Below are 10,333 nucleotides of genomic sequence, written 5' to 3'. Positions count from 1 at the left end.
TACAGGTAGGACAGACACAGAGCCCTATAACCAGCCAGCACTCCACAGTCAGGTTCATTTCCACCCTACACTTGTGGACAAGAGATATTTTACTTTGTATTCTTATGGTGACATTTTAACTATCATTGATCAGTCATTCATCATTGTTGAATCTGATGACAGTATAATCTTTGTTTTATATCTATGGTAATCTGAGTAAAGATTAATGGATGCATATTATCATCATTGTAATCAAGTCTCAAATGGTATCCACAGCATTGTATTCACCGTCCAAACTGGAGGGTCCAGCAGGACCTTGTTCTAATTCATTTGCAGGCCTACATCAGAACATGCACATACAGAGTTATGTAAACACGCACGTTCGCATACACACTTATTTACACAGGGAGGTCATGTCAGGACATTCTCTAGTTGGACACACAGGCTCACAGAACTGCACAACATGACATGTCACACACTTGTCTCTTTCTCTAAAGTATCATCTGATGTTTGTATAAGGAGAACTTTGGACTATGGGGAGACTGTTATCATTTCCAGTAAGGTCTAACTGTGTGATGTCATCATGGGTTATATAAGGATGGGGAGCTATCCACTCTTTGGAGAATCTGTTGCAAGTTTTCTTCCCACACTTCTGCGCAGAGTGTGTAATTAAAGATCACTATTTTGACGCCTCCCTGGACTCAGCCTGCTTTCTTCTCTTACCCAAAACGAACGAATCTTAACAATTCTTGGTGCCGAAACTCCGGTTGGGGAGGAGAGGAGCTGCGGCTGCTGCGTGGAAGGTGCCAAAACGAACGGAGATCAGCAGCTTATCTGAGTGACAAGCCAGGCGAAATAAAAGGTGAGGGCCACCTGTTGATGTTTATCCAAAGGCGCTAAAATTGGAAGTTAAAACTAAATTTAATTAAATAATATTCACTCAGTATGGGCTTCTTATGTCTGTTCATAGTGATCTTTGGTAATTAGTGTTAAAAATAGGGAATATTGGTCTGTCTAAATTTATTGCTGTTTATTTTGGGGGTGAATTTTGAGCTAAGAGGTTATATGTGTTTAAGACAATACGGTTTAAAGTGTTTAAAGAAGAGGTGGGTTGACTGGATGCCAGCCAGATGCTCGGTAGTGTAGGGAATTTGGTTTTTATTGAGTAGCAAAAACGCGGTTTTGGGCCTCAGGTAATTAAACTGGGGGGGCAGAGTGCCCACAGTGAGGCTTTTAAAACAATTAAAGGTCTTTAGAACTGGGGACGCGGTCCCCTAAGAGCGCAGCTGCTCAGCGCCGTGGCGGCGACTCCTGATCGCGGACGCGTGGTTAGGCTATTTGCTCGGTTGGTTGCTGGGGAAGTTCGAGCATCCCAAACAAACCAAAGTGGTCGACGGAGACCACTTTCCTTACTGCGCTAGATTGATTGACAGGGTCGCGGACCCGGCCGTGACCAGTCAACGTCGTTGGCCTGTGAGCTTTAAGTAAAGCTGAAGGCGTGGGTTTGATACTAGCGCCAGAGGTGGAGCTCCTTCCCAGCTGCGGGAAACGGTTATAAATTAATTAGTATTTAGAAATTAGACCGCGGCCGGCGAGGGCGTTCCCGACGCGTGTAATTGATCAGCAAGGCGCGGCCTGGGCTATAGATGCTTTTAAATTTGTCTAAAAGTCAGGAATACCGGTATAGAAATAAGAAGTGAAATTAAAAAAAAATAGGCTGTTCTGGCATATGGTGTTTTCTTATGTCTATGCGGGCCCGTGTATGTAAATAGGATATAAACTACCCGTGTGTGTGTAAATAAAGTGAAAAGTAGTTGCCTGGAAAAAGGCAGAGGTGTGTGCTTTATTCTTGAAGTTGTGTATATAAAGTTTTTAAAGATCGGTTGAGTCTCTCGCTATAAGGAGGGAAACGGCGTGTATAGTAGATTGATGGGATTATTTGCATGTGTGAAAACTTTGTAGTTGTTAGGGGAGTGAATGTGAATGTGAGAGTGAATTTTCGCTGGCTTCAGGTGTTTAAACTGTTACAGTGCGAAATTTTGTTGTGAAAGGAGGATTAGAGTGTGTGTGTGTGTGTAGGTGTGTCTGTGAGAGAAAGACAAGGTGGGGGCCGAGTGCTATGTGTGTGTGACTTTCTGCATGACAGAAGAGGAAGGAGAAGTAGGTCAGTTGATTTTCTGTTAAATAACAATAGTCAAGAAAAAGGGGAAAACAATAAAGTGTGGAAGTGTGAGTGAGATATTGTCTCTGACTGGGGAAGCAGTGAGAGTAGAGGTCACCTTATTCCCCTGCTGGACTCAAGAGAGAACATGATTTGGAGTGTTGTGGAGGAAAATAATTAGTAATAACATCAAGCAGTTTTTGGGTTTGCAGTCAAGAACATATGAAATTTTTACTTGTGGGGTTTAAAGTTAGTAAAGAGTTAAATCTACCCTCCTCAAGACTAGGAGTGAGTGATAAATACGGGAAATGAAGCAGGATTTATAAGGTCTTCAACTGATGCTTGGTTCAGTTCAATAATATAGGCAGTTATGTTTATACAAATACTAAGTGTATGTTTAGTGTATTCATACAGGTGGTTTTTTCTTAACCTGGAAACCTGAGTACGGCAGAAGAAGACAGGCCAAGCTTTGGCTCAAAAATTCACGGCTGGACACCAGAGTTGTCCCCACCCGGGAAAAAGAGGGAAGGCAAGTTTTAGGCAAGTTTCTCTCGCTGAACTGCTCTTGGTGCTGTGTCCCTGAATCTCACCAGTGTTAACCTCTGGCGGAAGACATGGAAAAAAGGAAAAGATGTTCCTGGTAAATGACTGAAACAAATTAAACCACACACAACCAGAGAAAGGTATGAGAAGTGTGAGGAACAGACACATGTGCGTGTTAGAGAAATGCCTCATTTGAGAAAAAGTTAAATTAACCCACATACAGACGCACCCACACATGCAATGAAGAAACAGCTTACATACGTGTGCACGTACAAGCAAGGTTAAAGTAGCGACACTTAACATACACCGGTTTTTAAATGATATAGTTTATCTACTACTGGCAAATAAACTCTCTGGGTTGCAGGACAACAACTTAACTTCAAAAGAAAAGTCACTGGTCTGACCATCCAGTGAGGACACGACAAATTTAGTGGTTAAAAGAGTCAAATTGGCAGAGGTGGGACCAAGTCATTGTTTTGCAAGTCTCAAGTAAGTCTCAAGTCTTTATCCTCAAGTCTCAAGTCAAGTCTCAAGTAAGTCTCAAGTCTTTATCCTCAAGTCTCAAGTCAAGTCTCAAGTAATGTCAGGCAAGTCAGAGTCGAGTCTCAAGTCACTGGTGTAAAAGTCCGAGTCAAGTCACAAGTCTGAAACTTTGAATTTCAAGTCCTTTCGAGTCTTTAAAAAAAACAAAACAAAAAAATAATGTTGCAGTTATATGCTAAATGTAAATATTAGACCATGTAATTTTAAAATCTGTGTTTTTCTCAACACATGACAAAATAGTGAACTTAGAAAATATACACAAATTGTGAAATTGCACCTCTTTAAAATGCAGCTCAATTAAACCTAGCTCCAAGAATAATTTTCACCGACAGTTCTGAGATACGCTGCATGTTATTCTTGGATGCGGTTGTAGGACCAGCTTTAAAATCGCATGACAAAAATATCATACACATTAAAAAAACTGTATCACCAACGTAGCCTGGACAACATTTGCTAGTTAGATGAAGTCAGCTATCTCATCTTAGCATATTTATATGCATATTTATAATCATACGGTTCTTGGAGTGAGTGCATACACTCATGAAGTTTAGTAACTTCAGGTCACTGCAACAAGCCCAGGTACAGTTTACCGACGGATGGGTGCAGGACCTTGAAATGCACCGTGTAGAACGAAAGACCATCGTACGTATCATAAGTTTACCAGTCTCACAAATCGTCATCATAAATACACATTCCTTAACCGTTTATTAATAGGACCTTTGAGCTCAACGGTAATTAATTAGTAGTGGAAATAATTTCTGGTACCCATCACAGAAATGTAGCAGTGACAATAATATTGTATGCTGTAATCGTACTGGGCAATTAGTGATACAAAAAACCTGTTTTATCCTGTGAATAAAAGTATATGTTTTTGTCAATGTACCATAATAACAGAAGCGAAACGCAATATTGTGTCAGGACAATTCACTATTTATGCACAATAAATAAAGGAGCATAGCGCGACAATTTCTGTTCAGCGCCAGACTTGCTTGTAACCTATATCACTAATTATGTTATGAAAATGACGTATTAACTACTAAAAAACACTGACCTTCGTGTAAATGCTTGGAGCAGACTAACCTGTGAGCTGGAGGGTTCTGGGACGTTATATTTGGTCTTTGAATGGCTGCAATCCAGTCGTGTCTTTGTTACTTCGGAAACATTGTTCAAGCCATGTTTCCGAAGTAACAAAGACGCGACTCAGTAGTCTACCTGGGGAGTTGAAGAAAGAAGAATCCGAGGGTGTTTCTTCGCTCCAAGAGGAGGTGGCAAAGAGGCCTGAAGCGTGACAGGCTGAGACTCGAGTCTGAAGCTAAAAGCTCAGCTGGGTTGTGGGGAAATTGGAAAATAAAGGGGGTGTTGACATGTATGAGTGTTGCTACATGTTTGTTTGTTTTTTGACAGACGGGTGAATTGCCCAGACGCAGAGGTCTACCCGCTCGAGAGTCCAAATTGATTGAGTCGCTACGGATGGGATGGCTCAAATTGCTAAAGAACAGCAAGTAGATGATTGACACAGTTTACTGAGCCCGCTCCTCTGTATCCAGAGGATGATTGGGGTTATCAGTGCACTTTGAAATTGACTAGAGAGGCTGTGGACACAGGTAACTGCACCACCTTATCAGGGTTATATCCACGAATTGACAAGCGTACGCAAACACGTCGATCCACGCCTAAACGAAATATTTACACATGTCTTGAATTTGCGACGGACGTGGTGAAAAACACTTTAACAATGTATGTACATCCAGGTGTGAACACGGCGCTGGAGGATTGGATGACGTCTGTGTTTGGGCAATGGAAGGGTGTGTTTATGTCTGCCATGTTTTCTTTTATAGTTTTTCTAGGAATATTGATGATCGGGTGTTGTCTCATTCCTCTGGTAAGGCAGGTGTTGGTAAATCTGGTAAGCAGGGCCATAGACTCTGGTCCAGCTGGTTCAGCTGGTCCGGGGTATATGATGCCGTTGCGAGAGGCCGCCTGGACGGAGGAGTGAAACAAATTTGGGTAAAGGTTGGCCGATGGCCAAAGAGGAGGAGTGTGGACAAGAGATATTTTACTTTGTATTCTTATGGTGACATTTTAACTATCATTGATCAGTCATTCATCATTGTTGAATCTGATGACAGTATAATCTTTGTTTTATATCTATGGTAATCTGAGTAAAGATTAATGGATGCATATTATCATCATTGTAATCAAGTCTCAAATGGTATCCACAGCATTGTATTCACCGTCCAAACTGGAGGGTCCAGCAGGACCTTGTTCTAATTCATTTGCAGGCCTACATCAGAACATGCACATACAGAGTTATGTAAACACGCACGTTCGCATACACACTTATTTACACAGGGAGGTCATGTCAGGACATTCTCTAGTTGGACACACAGGCTCACAGAACTGCACAACATGACATGTCACATGTCACACACTTGTCTCTTTCTCTAAAGTATCATCTGATGTTTGTATAAGGAGAACTTTGGACTATGGGGAGACTGTTATCATTTCCAGTAAGGTCTAACTGTGTGATGTCATCATGGGTTATATAAGGATGGGGAGCTGTCCACTCTTTGGAGAATCTGTTGCAAGTTTTCTTCCCACACTTCTGCGCAGAGTGTGTAATTAAGGATCACTATTTTGACGCCTCCCTGGACTCAGCCTGCTTTCTTCTCTTACCCAAAACGAACGAATCTTAACACACTGCATCACATCAGCTATGCCTTCAAGTATCTTGTCCAGTCTTGTGTGTGTTTTGTGTGTGGTTGTGGTCCCGGCTGTATGGGGTGAGTTTTATTTTTAATATTTAAAATAACAAAGTGAAAATAAAATATCAAGCTAAGTCATCTTAATTCTCTATTAGTGTCTTTGTACAATATCTGTCTGCAGGATCTGTAATGCACTGCAACTTTAAGCTCTCATTCTCACTTTGCTTCAACATGTGTGTCTTACAGCTGATCACTGCCACAGTTACTGGGACACGAACGGTGTCTTCCATGATACTCAGGAATGTGAAAAGTACTGCTGTGGGGACTGCAGGACAAAATACTGCTGCAGTGACATAAAGTACAACTTTACTGAGAAAAAACAGGAACTCTGTTTCAGAAGGTGTGCTCTTCATTTTAGCCTTTTTTCCCCTTCAATGCTCCAGAAATGAGCACAAACTACAGCTTTTTTTTGTATTTGCAGGTCTGCTCGAGTGAAAAGAAGCTATCATGTAGAGTATGTGGGAATAGGGGTTCCTGTTCCCATTCTCGTATGCACGGGTCTCATAATCTGCTGTGTGACTCGTTGCTGCTGCTGCTGCTGCAGGACATCCAAAAAGAAAAATCCCAGACGAGAAATAATCAGTAAGTTTGCTACAGCTGCAAGCAGCCACACTGGCATATTATCCAGAAGCATCTTGTTTGAAATTATGTTTAATTCTTACAATGGAAAATGGCTGTTTGATGAGCTTTATGTGTTAGAGCTCTTTCCAATTGGGATGGTGGCTTACAGGAATTCTTGAAAGCAAGAAATAATCTGATGCACAAACGCTCACGAAACTGCAAAACTGTCAGTTTTACAGTTTGTGCAGGGTACATAGTAAGACACAAACACATTTTTTATCCCCATTGTCTTTAAACTTTTGATTTAAAAGTTCCGTTGTAATGACGGGAACATCAAAATGTGCTTTCATTTTCAAACTACATGAAATCTTTCGCTTTCTCTAGCGTTAACCACTGTAGTTAACACGGTCTATCAGCCTGTACCAGCAGCCACACCCATGCTCACAACTCCACCACCCTCCTACCAGGAAAGTGGTAAGTTTTTTCATTACATTTTAAAACACAATAACTACGTCAGCTCAAACGTTTTGGAGTCTCATTGAGAGAAATTGTTAGCAAGCATGGCTGATGTCACCCAGGTTTTGAGGCTAGTCATCAAATGAAGCTAATAATCTGTTTTTGCTGTGATTTTAACACATATTTGATGGCATCTGATTTCCATTATTGATGCAGTCACACCAAGGGAAACCAAAATTATTACAATCATGTAAAGAACTGGCGATTTTATTGCCTTTGATCTGATTGCTTCCATGACGGGGACCACGTCTTAAAAGCAACTTTGGTTTGTGAAGGCAACAATAAAAGGGCAATAAGAAGTGAAGTCTGTCGGCTAGCTGTCGGTAAAAGGGGGTCAAATTGCCAATAACATGTAATCTGATAATGTGGTGATTAACTGTGATATAATCAACTCTGTATACACAGAGCTTCACACTAAAGTGACTGCAGGCAGTGCAAATCAGATTGTTTGAGAATGAATGAATTTTATTCCAGTGAGACTAAACTGTAACACAGGAGTGGTTTTTCTTACCATTATGTCAACGTAACGATGCTTTTAAAAAGACAAGTCAGAGGGTAATACACTTTTATTTGATCAAGACTGGTAGAAAGCTCAAACAAGAAACTAAAGGTCTTTGTCATGGACCTACACCAAAATCCAGTAGGCGTGAGGACTTTTGGAGGACCAGTCCCATTTTTTTTTTATTATGTAGCATATTTCAGACTTCAAAAGTATATTCAGTAAATTTGTTTACTTCCTTTGTTCTTTACTATTAAAGGCATACTTAGTAAATACAAACAATATATTGCTTATTTGTCTTTTCAGTCCCATTCACACAATCGCAGCCAATGCACTCCTTTCAACATCTCAGCCAGCCTTCTGCAGCAGCATTACATTCAGATGAGCTGGAGGAGCTTGAACCTTGTCATGGGCCACAATCTGTAAAAAAGGCTAAGATCCAAAAGAACTCATCTATATATGTCTAAAAAGGGACTTCATGTTACAAGATACACGATAACACAGAGTTCAGAAATATTTACGCGTGACTGTGCTAATGCTAAGAGGGTAGAGTTCGTAAGAGAGTATAATACCTCACCATGAGCAGATAATCATTGTGAACAAAGTTAACAGCTGCTTACAAAGTCATGTCCTCTTTGGATGTATTGCTATTTATCCGGGGAAGCAATGTTGAAGTGGTGACTGGTAGATGTACAGTCTCAGCTCTTTTGATGAGTTTTATTTAGTTTTGTTTTAGTTTAAATGGGTTTGTATGATTTATTGTGAAAGATATAATAAAAAAACAACTTCTGTATATTATATTGTGATGTGTTGTGATTGAGCTACATGTTTTTCTCTGTCCAGATGCTTAAATAAATATTCCATTTACAATGTAAATTATGGGCACTGATTTTTGTGTTGTTCATTTAGCAGTAAATGAAGAAAATATAACATTTACATTTTTTTAACGGGTCCATAAAACTGCACCTGACTAATGGGACTCATTGGTTTGGTGAAATAACGAGAGGACGGTTGGCAGTCTGTGGCAGCTTCAGGCGACCCGTCTATCTGCAGAGAGCATCTGCTGTCACACGGGTGCAGTGTCAATAATATGTAGTACAACTAGTCTGTGGGTTACTTTTTCTTGTGTTGTTGTTGAACCGTCAACTGTGGAGAAGAGCTGAAGTGAAACCAAAAGTTAAAACTAATGAGAAATATTCAGACTTTACTTTTCTTTTTTTAATTTCTCCTATAAATGGTGAATTCTGCTGTTGCTCGTTTTTCTGCTCTGATCTGTCAATAGATCAGCATTCGACTGATTCACAGCATCATCCATGTCGAGCAATGTACAGCTGAGATTTTACATGGGATGATGTTTGCGGTGAGTGAGTCGACCTCTCTCTGTACAGACACAACTGTGGTAACATAAATTAAACACCGGCAAGTTGATTAAAAGCTCGCCGTGACCACTTAGCCTGATTGGGTAAGTGAATCCAGATAAGGGAATTCTGGGAATGAACTTTGCACTGGTGTCATTTCTGTATTAGCTCTGTCTGGGACCTTTGCTCTGATACTTTTTCACATTCAGTAGATTTTTTGTTGTTCGTTATTCTAGAGCTGAGCCAAACATTTATGTCTCAATTTTACATCTGGGGTAAATTTGATTTTTCTCGCTGGTGCTTTTACTGCCATGACTGTTAGTGAACTGTGGTTCAAACAACATTTTTCTGTGGCTCAAACAGAAGCAGTAATATATAATAATAATAATAATAATAATAATAATAATAATAATAATAATAATAATAATAATAATAATATAACCTATTATAATAATATAACCTCCTGGACAAGAGTCTATTCAACACTAAAGATGTGATTAAAAATCAAGTTTGTACAAAAGCATACAAATTCAATTCATTTCTGAAGAGTTATAACTATTATTATCACCTTTACAAAACCACTGTAAAAAGCACAAAACATATATAACCCTTTTAATGAGCCAGGCACACCGGTTCAACAGCTGTTGACAACCTGATGATGTGACAAAACTCACATCATGCAAAACTGGTTTCTTAAATATGAATGGTCTCCACAGAGCACCTTTGGGAAGTGGTGGAAGATTTACATCATGGATGAACACAAATCTGCAGCAAGTCAACTCTGTGATTCTGTCATGTCAATACGGACCTGAGTCTCCAGTGCTTTTTAAATCTATGCCATGAAGAGTTCTTAAGGCAAAAGCTAGTCCAGCACCGTACTAGCCAGAAGTATATAATGATGTTTTACCATCATTATATACTTCTGGCTAGTACGGTGCTATATATATATATATAAGAAAGAAATAAGGCTTAATAAAACATCTTACTTGAATGAATGAATGAATGAATGAAGTTTAGTTTTTACATCCATAAACGTGTGATTACATGTTTTCACCAGTACGAGAAAAGCCTTCCCAAAGTGCACTCAGACAGATATAGCCAGAATGGGCATGCTTGGTTTTAATCCCATAATAACCAGCACCAACTCCCTCTTATAGCATCTTACACTGTCCATAAATCAATACAGTAATAGTGCTGACTGCAGCAATCTCAGCCATTGAAGCAATGTGGGACTAAAACGGGAGAAATGACCCTGACTGTGTGCACTGCTGCTGCAGTCTACTGTCTAAAATAAGCTCTCTCCTTGGAGCGTGGCTCAGACTGCTAATGAGCACTTATGTGGGAATGCCAGTGTCATGGATAGTGTGGCAGATAATCTTTACAGCCAGCTTCACTGATTTCTTTCTCC

At 40.0% G+C, this 10,333-nt stretch overlaps 1 non-coding gene across 2 annotated transcripts; it reads left to right on the top strand.

The window, feature by feature from the left end:
• The first annotated feature begins 578 nt into the window (after window positions 1–578).
• On the top strand, window positions 579–8,360 carry LOC106676484 (uncharacterized). Of its 2 annotated transcripts, XR_013098713.1 has the most exons (5): window positions 579–6,009; window positions 6,178–6,331; window positions 6,413–6,573; window positions 6,937–7,026; window positions 7,874–8,360. It is a non-coding gene; the product is annotated as an uncharacterized LOC106676484 (transcript). The 2 variants fall into 2 exon arrangements; XR_013098712.1 differs by having other exon boundaries at window positions 580–6,331.
• Window positions 8,361–10,333: the final 1,973 nt, after the last annotated feature.

The sequence above is a fragment of the Maylandia zebra genome, linkage group LG5 (assembly GCF_041146795.1).
Source record: "Maylandia zebra isolate NMK-2024a linkage group LG5, Mzebra_GT3a, whole genome shotgun sequence".
In the NCBI taxonomy this organism is placed as follows: Eukaryota; Metazoa; Chordata; class Actinopteri; order Cichliformes; family Cichlidae; genus Maylandia; species Maylandia zebra.
The sequence above is the reverse complement of the archived record's forward strand: the minus strand, read 5'-3'. Positions and strand labels throughout refer to the sequence as shown.